Source organism: Bufo gargarizans, chromosome 1 (assembly GCF_014858855.1).
Source record: "Bufo gargarizans isolate SCDJY-AF-19 chromosome 1, ASM1485885v1, whole genome shotgun sequence".
In the NCBI taxonomy this organism is placed as follows: Eukaryota; Metazoa; Chordata; class Amphibia; order Anura; family Bufonidae; genus Bufo; species Bufo gargarizans.
The window spans coordinates 735,401,657-735,412,461 of NC_058080.1; positions in this window are offsets into that span (position 1 = coordinate 735,401,657).

Sequence of the window (10,805 nt, forward strand, 5' to 3'; positions counted from 1 at the left end):
AGGTACTTCATAGCGCTGCACCTGCCACAGCAGCCACCAGGCGGTATACAGGGTACAGAGGTAATGGAGTAACCCACCACTGAACACACTGCAGCCACCAGGCGGTATACAGGGTACAGAGGTAATGGAGTAACCCACCACTGAACACACTGCAGCCACCAGGCGGTATACAGGGTACAGAGGTAATGGAGTAACCCACCACTGAACACACTGCAGAACCCAAGATATTAAGCAGCTTTTTCGTCCCTTTCAATCTTCTCATTCATCCAGGGACAGTGTCTTAATCTTGGAATTGATAGCTCCATGTTTGAATCCTGATGTATCTAGATCTTCTCCTCGCTGAGGTCCGATGCAGAGGGTGAATCAAAGGACGATGAGAGGAGAGAAGGAGATCCAACATAGAAGACGTTCATCACAGGCAAATAAACCTAAATGTAAACGGTTCACACTACAGAGTTCATGGAAGGTCTCAGATATACAACCAGATATCTTCTCGTCCTCATGGCCAACTAGTGAGGAGAAGGACACATTGCCAAAGTAAACAGGAAAGTAATAAAGGCAGAAGCATCACCTCCACCCACCATGTTGTGTAATGACTTATCTTATAAATCATAAACCTCTTCCAGTGAATTGTGACTCAGGGAAGAGGTGTATCCCCAGCACCCAGTAGAAAGCCAGACTCCTCGTGGACCAGCAACCACTCCAAGCTGAAGCCTTCACTGATACTCCAGAAGCCAGAACAAGAGCCAAGATGGGCGCGATCATGCTGTATGCTGTAGAAGACTTTACTGGGTCTTCTGAAAACTACGCAATTGACACGTCCGATTATAAGTCTGTCAGCAGCCGGCCTGACGTCAGATCCCTTAGAGTTAATACTGGAACCAGGATCGTGTACTCTGAGGTCAACTACAAAGGAATGTTACCTGAAATCCTAACTTGTAATAGTTAAGCCTAATATAATAGGCCCATAAACAATAATCAAGCTAAAACATGCATGCATCAGTGACCATGCAACCCCAGATGGTGAAAGTATAGGCAGATGTAGGATGTTCACAAATACTATGAGGGCGAGTTAGAGAGATAGGGATATAAATCAAGAGGGAGACAGATGCCGGGTCTCTTCCCCTATATCTCCCTATATTCTTACTCTCACTCAAACCCTCTCTGTATGTCTCTGGGGGTCTATTTAAAATTGCGGCGATGACTGCCCAGCTTCGTCAGGGAAGAACACACAACAGGGGTCACACACATAAATACCAAAAACACTTGACCCGACGCGTTTCAATGGCCAAGTGATAAGCCAAATCATCGGGTGGCAGATAAATCCATAGGTAATCACAATAGCCCAACAGTTCTGGTCGTTTAAAAGTTCACTAGAACAACCGAACAAAGAATGGCAGTATTACGCAGGAGGGGATCATAGCTGGGCCATGGACATCTATACACGGAGGGCTAAGTATCTGCTGAAAGCAATTTAATACTGCCATTTTTTGCTCACACATTACAGACGTGTGAATGGACCCTGATTGTTTATGGGCCTATTATATTAGGTTTAACTACTAAAAGTTACGTTTTAAGGTTACCTTAGTACTTCATGTGATTTTTATAGTTTTTGATTCGGTGCCTATAATACGACACATTTTGGACTGGTCCACATTCCGGTTGTGTGAATACTTACAACTACAAAGGAACCATCGCTGTCTACAAGGCAGGGGGTATCCATCTGGTCTAAAGATCAAAACAATTCGATCTTTCCGGATACTTTCCGGAACACTGGAGAATTATGAGATCACTGTGTTTCAGCAAATCAACTATCAAGGACAACAGAAACTATTTAAAGAGGTTAACTACTCAAATGTGCCGACCCCCATTACGTATCACAAAGTCATCAATGGAGTTTGGATCCTGAGTGATGGTGCCACAATCAGTGGGCGCAGCATTGTCAGCATCACAGGAGATCAGGAGCCCAATGAAACCGAAGCAGGCTTGAGTGGTCCAGTGAAATCTCTGAAGGCCTATCTGAGCTATGAGGCAGAAAATGATGAGCCCATGGAATCCCTGCCCATCTCCTCTGCTTACCAGATCCCTGACCTTATTATCTGCAATCTCCAGAGAAGGACCTTCCAGATATCATATGACCAGAGACATTTCATCAGTCCTGTTCTCACACCATCACTAAGGCCTCATACATGATGTTGGAGAACCAGCCATCTAGAAACTAGATAGACATTGAGCTCCACCTCACACCCTGAAGATGCCGAGGACCTAAGCTGAAGGCTCCAGGCTCCAGATTCCTGGGACTTGTCCCTCTTGATTTTGCTTCTTGACCCTGATACTAGAATAAAAGATTTTGTTTGCATCAGATATTTGTGGTTTCTTCTAAGGTATAAGATTCGGGGACAGAGGACACAGGTGGGTTCTCATCTACTTGGGGTTATTGCCATGGGTAATACTGTGTCAGGATCTCATCTGAAAACTACAAGATGTTTTTGTGTAGACACTTGTAATGATGGGTCACTGTATGGCATGAGGTTAATGTGAAGGATACGTCCACTATGATATCTGGTGGACAGTGGACAGAGGTCTCAGCTCCTCACTCCTCCACATTGAGAGAAATCCAAACATATGGAATATGTTCAGGATGATGATCCGAGAACTGGGATGGTTAATAGGGGGGCAAAAATTCCTGAAAACCAATGAAAATGGGCAAAAGAATTAGTCACTAATGCAGTGTAAGTGATCAGTGGGGGTCCGACACCCAGGATCTCTGCCGATCAGCTGTTTGAGAAGGCACCACTTCTCGCAGTAACTCCATGGCCTTCTCTTATCTTTCGATAGGCCAGTGATGTCACATTCATTGGTCATGTGGCCTAGGAGCAGCTCAGTCAGACTGGAGTGAATGGAGCTGAGCGCGATACTAAGCACGGCCACTATACAATGTACGGCGCTGTGCTCAGTGAGCTGAGAGAAAGCTGTGGAGCTCTAACAGCTGATCGGGGGGTTCCAGGTGTCGGACCTCCACTGACCGGATACTAATGATCTACCCTGAGGAAAGCTCATCAGTATAGAAGGAACCAGCAGAGACCACTGACCACTGACAACTCCGGTCATCGGGACTGACGCCTCCAGTCCCTGAACACTGACACCTCCAGTCCACTATCACTGACACCTCCAGTCCACTATCACTGACACCTCCAGTCTCCTAACACTGACACCTCCAGTCCCCGATCACTGACACCTCCAGTCCCCGATCACTGACACCTCCAGTCCCCGATCACTGACACCTCCAGTCCCCGAACACTGACATCTCCAGTCCCCGCACACTGACACCTCCAGTCTCCGAACACTGACACTTCCAGTCCCCGATCACTGACACCTCCAGTCCCTAACCACTGACACCTCCAGTCCCCGCACACTGACACCTCCAGTCCCCGAACACTGACACCTCCAGTCCCCGAACACTGACACCTCCAGTCCACGAACACTGACACCTCCAGTCCCCGAACACTGACACCACCAGTCCCCGAACGCTGACACCTCCAGTCCCCGAAAGCTGACACCTCCAGTCCCCGAACGCTGACACCTCCAGTCCCCGAACGCTGACACCTCCAGTCCCCGAATGCTGACACCTCCAGTCCCCGAACGCTGACACCTCCAGTCCCCGAACAATGACACCTCCAGTCCCCGAACAATGACACCTACAGTCCCCGAACATTGACACCTCCAGTCCCCAAACAATAACACCTCCAGTCCCCAAACAATAACACCTCCAGTCCCCGATTACTGACACCATCAGTTCCCAATCACGGACACCTACTGTCTCCGATCACTGACACCTCCAGTCCTCGATCACTGGCACCTCCAGTCGCTGGAACTGATAAGCAGAGCACTGGTTCTGTGTAATGGAGACGTTACTGGTCCGGAGATTAACTCCTTATCAACCAGTCTCCTATCATCTATGTATAAATGTAAAGGGCAAAATATTTTACTATGGCTTCTAACCCACAAATACCCAGCAGACTGCAGCCACCAGGCGGTATTCAGGGTACAAAGGTACTAGAGTAACCCAGCACACTGCAGCCACCAGGCAGTATAAAGAATACAGAGGTAATGGAGTAACACACCACCACCCAGCACACTGCAGCCACCAGGCAGTATACAGTGTACAGAGGTAATGGAGTAACCCACCACCACCCAGCAGACTGCAGCCACCAGGCGTTATACAGGATACAGAGGTAATGAAGTAACCCACCACCACCCAGCACACTGCAGCCACCAGGCGGTATACAGGGTACAGAGGTAATGGAGTAACCCACCACCACCCAGCACACTGCAGACACCAGGCGTTATACAGGGTACAGAGGTAATGAAGTAACCCACCACCACCCAGCACACTGCAGCCACCAGGCGGTATACAGGGTACAGAGGTAATGGAGTAACCCACCACCACCCAGTACACTGCAGCCACCAGGCGGTATACAGGGTACAGAGGTAATGGAGTAACCCACCACCACCCAGCACACTGCAGCCACCAGGCTGTATACAGGTTACAGAGGTAATGAAGTAACCCACCACCACCCAGCACACTGCAGCCACCAGGCGGTATACAGGGTACAGAGGTAATGGAGTAACCCACCACCACCCAGCACACTAGAGCCACCAGGCAGTATACAGGGTACAGAGGTAATGGAGTAACCCACCACCACCCAGCAGACTGCAGACACCAGGCGTTATACAGGGTACAGAGGTAATGGAGTAACCCACCTCCACCTAGAACACTGCAGCCACCAGGCGGTATACAGGGTACAGAGGTAATAAAGTAACCCAACACCACCCAGCAGACTGCAGCCACCAGGCGGTATACAGGGTACAGAGATAATGAAGTAACCCACCACCACACAGCTTACTGCAGCCACCAGGCGGTATACAGGGTACAGAGGCAATGAGGTAACCCATTACTACCCAGAACCCTGCAGCCACCAGGCGGTATACAGGGTACAGAGGTAATGGAGTAACCCACCACGACCCAGCACACTGCAGCCACCAGGCGGTATACAGGGTACAGAGGTAATGGAGTAACCCACCACCACCCAGCACACTGCAGCCACCAGGCGGTATACAGGGTACAGAGGTAATGGAGTAACCCACCACCAGCCAGTACACTAGAGCCACCAGGCGGTATACAGTGTACAGAGGTAATGGAGTAACCCACCACCACCCAGCACACTGCAGCCACCAGGCGGTATACAGGGTACAGAGGTAATGGAGTACCCCACCACCACCCAGCACACTGCAGCCACCAGGCGGTATACAGGGTACAGAGGTAATGGAGTAACCCACCACTGAACACACTGCAGCCACCAGGCGGTATACAGGGTACAGAGGTAATGGAGTAACCCACCACCACCCAGAACACTGCAGCCACCAAGGCGGTATACAGTGTACAGAGGTAATGGAGTAACCCACCACCACCCAATACACTAGAGCCACCAGGCGTTATACAGGGTACAGAGGTAATGGAGTAACCCTCCACCACCCAGCACACTGCGGCTGCTTGTAGTATCGGGAACCTAGAAAGGGCGTCCTCAAACTTTGGGTAGCCTCGCAATATAATGGTAAAATGAAAATAAAAATAGGATTGAATGAGGAAGTGCCCTGGAGTCCAATAATATATGGTTAAGGGGAGATAGTTAATGTCTAATCTGCACAAGGGACGGACAGGTCCTGTGGGATCCATGCCTGGTACATTTTTATGAACGTCAGCTTGTCCACATTGGCTGTAGACAGGCGGCTGCGTTTGTCTGTAATGACGCCCCCTGCCGTGCTGAATACACGTTCAGACAAAACGCTGGCCGCCGGGCAGGCCAGCACCTCCAAGGCATAAAAGGCTAGCTTTGGCCACGTGGACAATTTAGAGACCCAGAAGTTGAATGGGGCCGAACCATCAGTCAGTACGTGGAGGGGTGTGCACACGTACTGTTCCACCATGTTAGTGAAATGTTGCCTCCTGCTAACACGTTGCGTATCAGGTGGTGGTGCAGTTAGCTGTGGCGTGTTGACAAAACTTTTCCACATCTCTGCCATGCTAACCCTGCCCTCAGAGGAGCTGGCATTGACACAGCTGCCTTGGCGACTTCTTGCTCCTCCTCTGCCTTGGCCTTGGGCTTCCACTTGTTCCCCTGTGACATTTGGGAATGCTCTCAGTAGCGCGTCTACCAACGTGCGCTTGTACTCGCGCATCTTCCTATCACGCTCCAGTGCAGGAAGTAAGGTGGGTACATTGTCTTTGTACCGGGGATCCAGCAGGGTGGCAACCCAGTAGTCCGCACACGTTAAAATGTGGGCAACTCTGCTGTCGTTGCGCAGGCACTGCAGCATGTAGTCGCTCATGTGTGCCAGGCTGCCCAGGGGTAAGGACAAGCTGTCCTCTGTGGGAGGCGTATCGTCATCGTCCTGCCTTTCCCCCCAGCCACGCACCAGTGATGGGCCCGAGCTGCGTTGGGTGCCACCCGCTGTGAACATGCTTCATCCTCATCCTCCTCCACCTCCTCCTCATCCTCGTCCTCCTCGTCCTCCAGTAGTGGGCCCTGGCTGGCCACATTTGTACCTGGCCTCTGCTGTTGCAAAAACCTCCCTCTGAGTCACTTCGAAGAGACTAGCCTGAAAGTGCTAAAAATGACCCCTCTTCCTCCTCCTCCTCCTGGGCCACCTCCTCTTCCATCATCGCCCTAAGTGTTTTTTCAAGGAGACATAGAAGTGGTATTGTAACGCTGATAACGGCGTCATCGCCACTGGCCATGTTGGTGGAGTACTCGAAACAGCGCAACAGGGCACACAGGTCTCGCATGGAGGCCCAGTCATTGGTGGTGAAGTGGTGCTGTTCTGTAGTGCGACTGACCCGTGCGTGCTGCAGCTGAAGCTCCCACTCAAGCACAGCGCGGACCTTCTCAGGGTCCATGCGAAAACCAGAAGCGGAGAGAAGAAACCCCAGAAATTGAATTTCTGGAACCGCAAACACACATTTTTCCAGTTTCGCGTATAATTTATTCTCCCGCAGGATGAGCAAGACCTGACGTTAGTGTTCCTTATGAGTTTTGAAATCAGGAGAAAAAATCAAAATGTCATCCAAATACACCAATACAAATTTTCCCATTAAATGATAAAAAATGCTGCTCACAAAATGCTGAAAAACGGCTGGGGCATTCATCAAACCAAAAGGCATAACCAAATTCTCAAAATGGCCCTCAGGGGTATTGAAAGCCGTCTTCCATTCGTCCCCTTCTCTGACCCTGACCAGGTTGTATGCCCCTCTTAGATCTAATTTGGAAAAGACTTTAGCCCCAACAATCTGGTTAAACAGGTCCGGGATCAGAGGAAGCGGATAAGGGTCACGAATAGTGATACTCGTCAGCTCCCTGAAATCCAGACAAGGTCTTAAATAACCATCTTTTTTATTAACAAAGAAAAAACCAGCGGCAACAGGTGACTTCGAGGGTCGTATGTGTCCCTTTCTCAGACTCTCCGAGATATAAGCACGCATAGCGACCCTTTCAGGTTGGGAGAGATTGTATAAACGAGATTTAGGCAGCTTGGCGCCTGGGGTGAGATTAATAGGGCAATCGTACTCCCTGTGCAGGGGCAAATCCTGAACTCCACTCTCAGAGAAGACATCCAAAAATTCAGAGAGAAAAGATGGTACAGTCTTAGTAGAATCCTCGGAAACAGATGTCGTGAGGCAATTCTCTCTGCAAAAGTCACTCCAACCATTTATTTGCCTCGCTTGCCAATCAATGGTGGGGTTATGGTTAGTGAGCCAGGCTAGCCCCAACACAAGAGGGGTAGGTAATCCGCTAAGGACGAAACATGACACATCCTCAACATGAGCATCACTCCCAATTAAACAAATATTGTGAACTATGCCCTTTAATGATTTCTGAGAAAGTGGAGCGGAATCAATAGCAAAAACAGGAATATCCTTTCCCAAAGTGCGCACCTGGAAACCATGAGTTATAGCAAATTGATTATCAATGAGATTGACAGCTGCTCCACTATCTACAAAAGTCTCACAAAAAATGTTCTTGCTCTGTAGTACCACCATGCCAGGCAGGACAAAACGGGAACTACAAGCTAACGGAAAACCTTCAATTTCCGCCTCAACCCTGCCAATAGTAACAGATGGAAAATTTTTAAAAGATTTTTTCCTTTTTGTTTCTTTATTACTCCCAGAAAACTGCCTGAATCTCCTCGAGGGACAAACATTTGCCAAATGATTTATACCTCCACAACAAAAACAAACCCTCCCATGCGGGCTGAATCTTATATTGTCAGAAGCAATCAACCCCAGCTGCATGGGCTCCTGCTCAGAAGGGGCTGACAGCGACTGAGACCCCTGCACACAGAATGAGACCGCTGCACTGTCCTGGGACTGAGTATGACAGGAAGGAGAGATCTCTCCTCTCTCTCTAAGACGCCTGTCAATACGAACGGCCTGAGACATAGCAGAGTCCAAGGAGATAGGCTTCTCATGAAAGGCAAATGCATCTTTCAATCCCTCTGAAAGACCAAGGCAAAATTGACTTCGGAGTGCAGCATCATTCCAACCAGTATCAGCTGCGCATCTCCGAAATTCTGAGCAGTATATCTCTGCGGATTGTTTACCCTGGCATAACAGACGTAGTCTAGACCCAGCCAAAGCAACACGATCCGGATCATCATATATCTGACCCAGGGCTAAAAAGAATTCATCCACTGACCGGAGGGGCCGTGCCCCCACCGGCAGCGAAAAGGCCCACGACTGAGCGTTACCACTGAGCAGCGATATAATGATCCCCACCCTCCATTCCTCATCACCAGAGGAATGGGGAAGAAGGCGAAAATGGAGTTTGCAAGCCTCTCTAAAACGCACAAAATTCTCACTACCCCCGGAGAACGTATCCAGGAGCGAGATCTTAGGCTCAGAACAAACTCCATGAACGCAAGCTGAACCGGTCACTAGAAACTGAGAAAGAGTCTTACGGAGATCAGCTACCTCCAATGAAAGACCCTGGAAGCGTTCAGTCAAAAGTGAAACCGGATCCATGCTTGAGACGGTTTTGGGCGGTTTATAATGTCACGAAAGGTGTACAGGAAACAAGACAATGCAAAATGAATATATGACTCACTGGATCCAAAACTAAGGAACAAAAGGGAGACCCCTGCATAAGACCTGGCACTCTGCCTGACTGCTCAGCCTATGCGAACACCCTAATGGTGGATGATCGCATATCCTCGTACCTCGACTATATAACACCTGAACACCCTACAATAGTGAGGGGACACGACCACCGGCTCCCTACACTAGACACGGAGGGAGTCAGGGTCACCTGGGATCCAGCAAACAGAAAATCACAAATGAATGTACAACACTTATTTTGTTGAAGACTGGAAAATAGGATCAGCATGCACACACACTCCAGGAAGTTGTATAAACCGCACACTAATGCATTATGGGGAGGAATTTAAAGGGATGCAATCAGTCCAACTACATGACAGCTGAGAGAGGCTAACTAGATGAGAAACTGAAAACCAAAACAAATAAAGCTCAAGGAGGAGGTTCTGAAAGGCATCTGTCAGAGCTTCTCAGATGTCTGGTTGTGACAGCATCTCCACGCACAGTGAGGCGAAGACTTTTGGAAGATGGCCTGGTGTCAAGAAGGGCAGCAAAGAAGCCACTTCTCTCCAAAAAAAACCATCAGAGACAGATTGATCTTCTGCAGAAAATATGCTGAATGGACTGCTGAGGACTGGAGCAAAGTCATATTCTCTGATGAAGCCTCTTTCCAATTGTTTGGGGCATCAGGAAAAAGGCTTGTCCGGAGAATAAAAGGTGAGCGCTACCATCAGTCCTGTGTCATGCCAACAGTAAAGCATCCTGAGACCATTCATGTGTGGTGTTGCTTCTCATCCAAGGGAGTGGGCTCACTCACAATTTTGCCCAAAAACACAGCCATGAATAAAGAATGGTACCAAAACACCCTCCAACAGCAACTTCTTCCAACAATCCAACAACAGTCTGGTGAAGAAAAAGGCATTTTCCAGCACGATGGAGCACCGTGCCATAAGGCAAAAGTGATAACTAAGTGGCTCAGGGACCAAAACGGTGACATTTTGGGTCCATGGCCTGGAAACTCCCCAGATCTTAATCCCATTGAGAACTTGTGGTCAATCCTCAAGAGGCGGGTGGACAAACAAAAACCCACTAATTCTGACAAACTCCAAGAAGTGATTATGAAAGAATGGGTTGCTATCAGTCAGGAATTGGCCCAGAAGTTGATTGAGAGCATGCGCAGTCGAATTCCAGAGGTCCTGAAAAAGAAGGGCCAACACTGCAAATACTGACTCTTTGCATAAATGTCATGTAATTGTCGATAAAAGCCTCTGAAACGTATGAAGTGCGAGTAATTATATTTCACTACATCACAGAAACAACTGAGACAAAGATCTGAAAGCAGTTTAGCAGCAAACTCTATGAAGACTAATATTTGTGTCCTTCTCAAAACTTTGGCCACGACTGTATATCTGTATATTGATGGAAGCGCTAATTTCTTCTAGGCTCTAGCACCCCCATAGAGCCAGGGCGGAGCGACCCCCCGCCCCACTGGGCACGCCACTGGTATTCTGTATACCGCCTGGTAGCTGCAGTGTGCTGGATGGTGGTGGGTTACTCCATTACCTCTATACCCTGTATACCGCCTGGTGGCTGCAGTATTCTGGGTGGTGGTGGGTTACTCCATTACCTCTGTACCCTGTATACCGCCTGGTGGCTG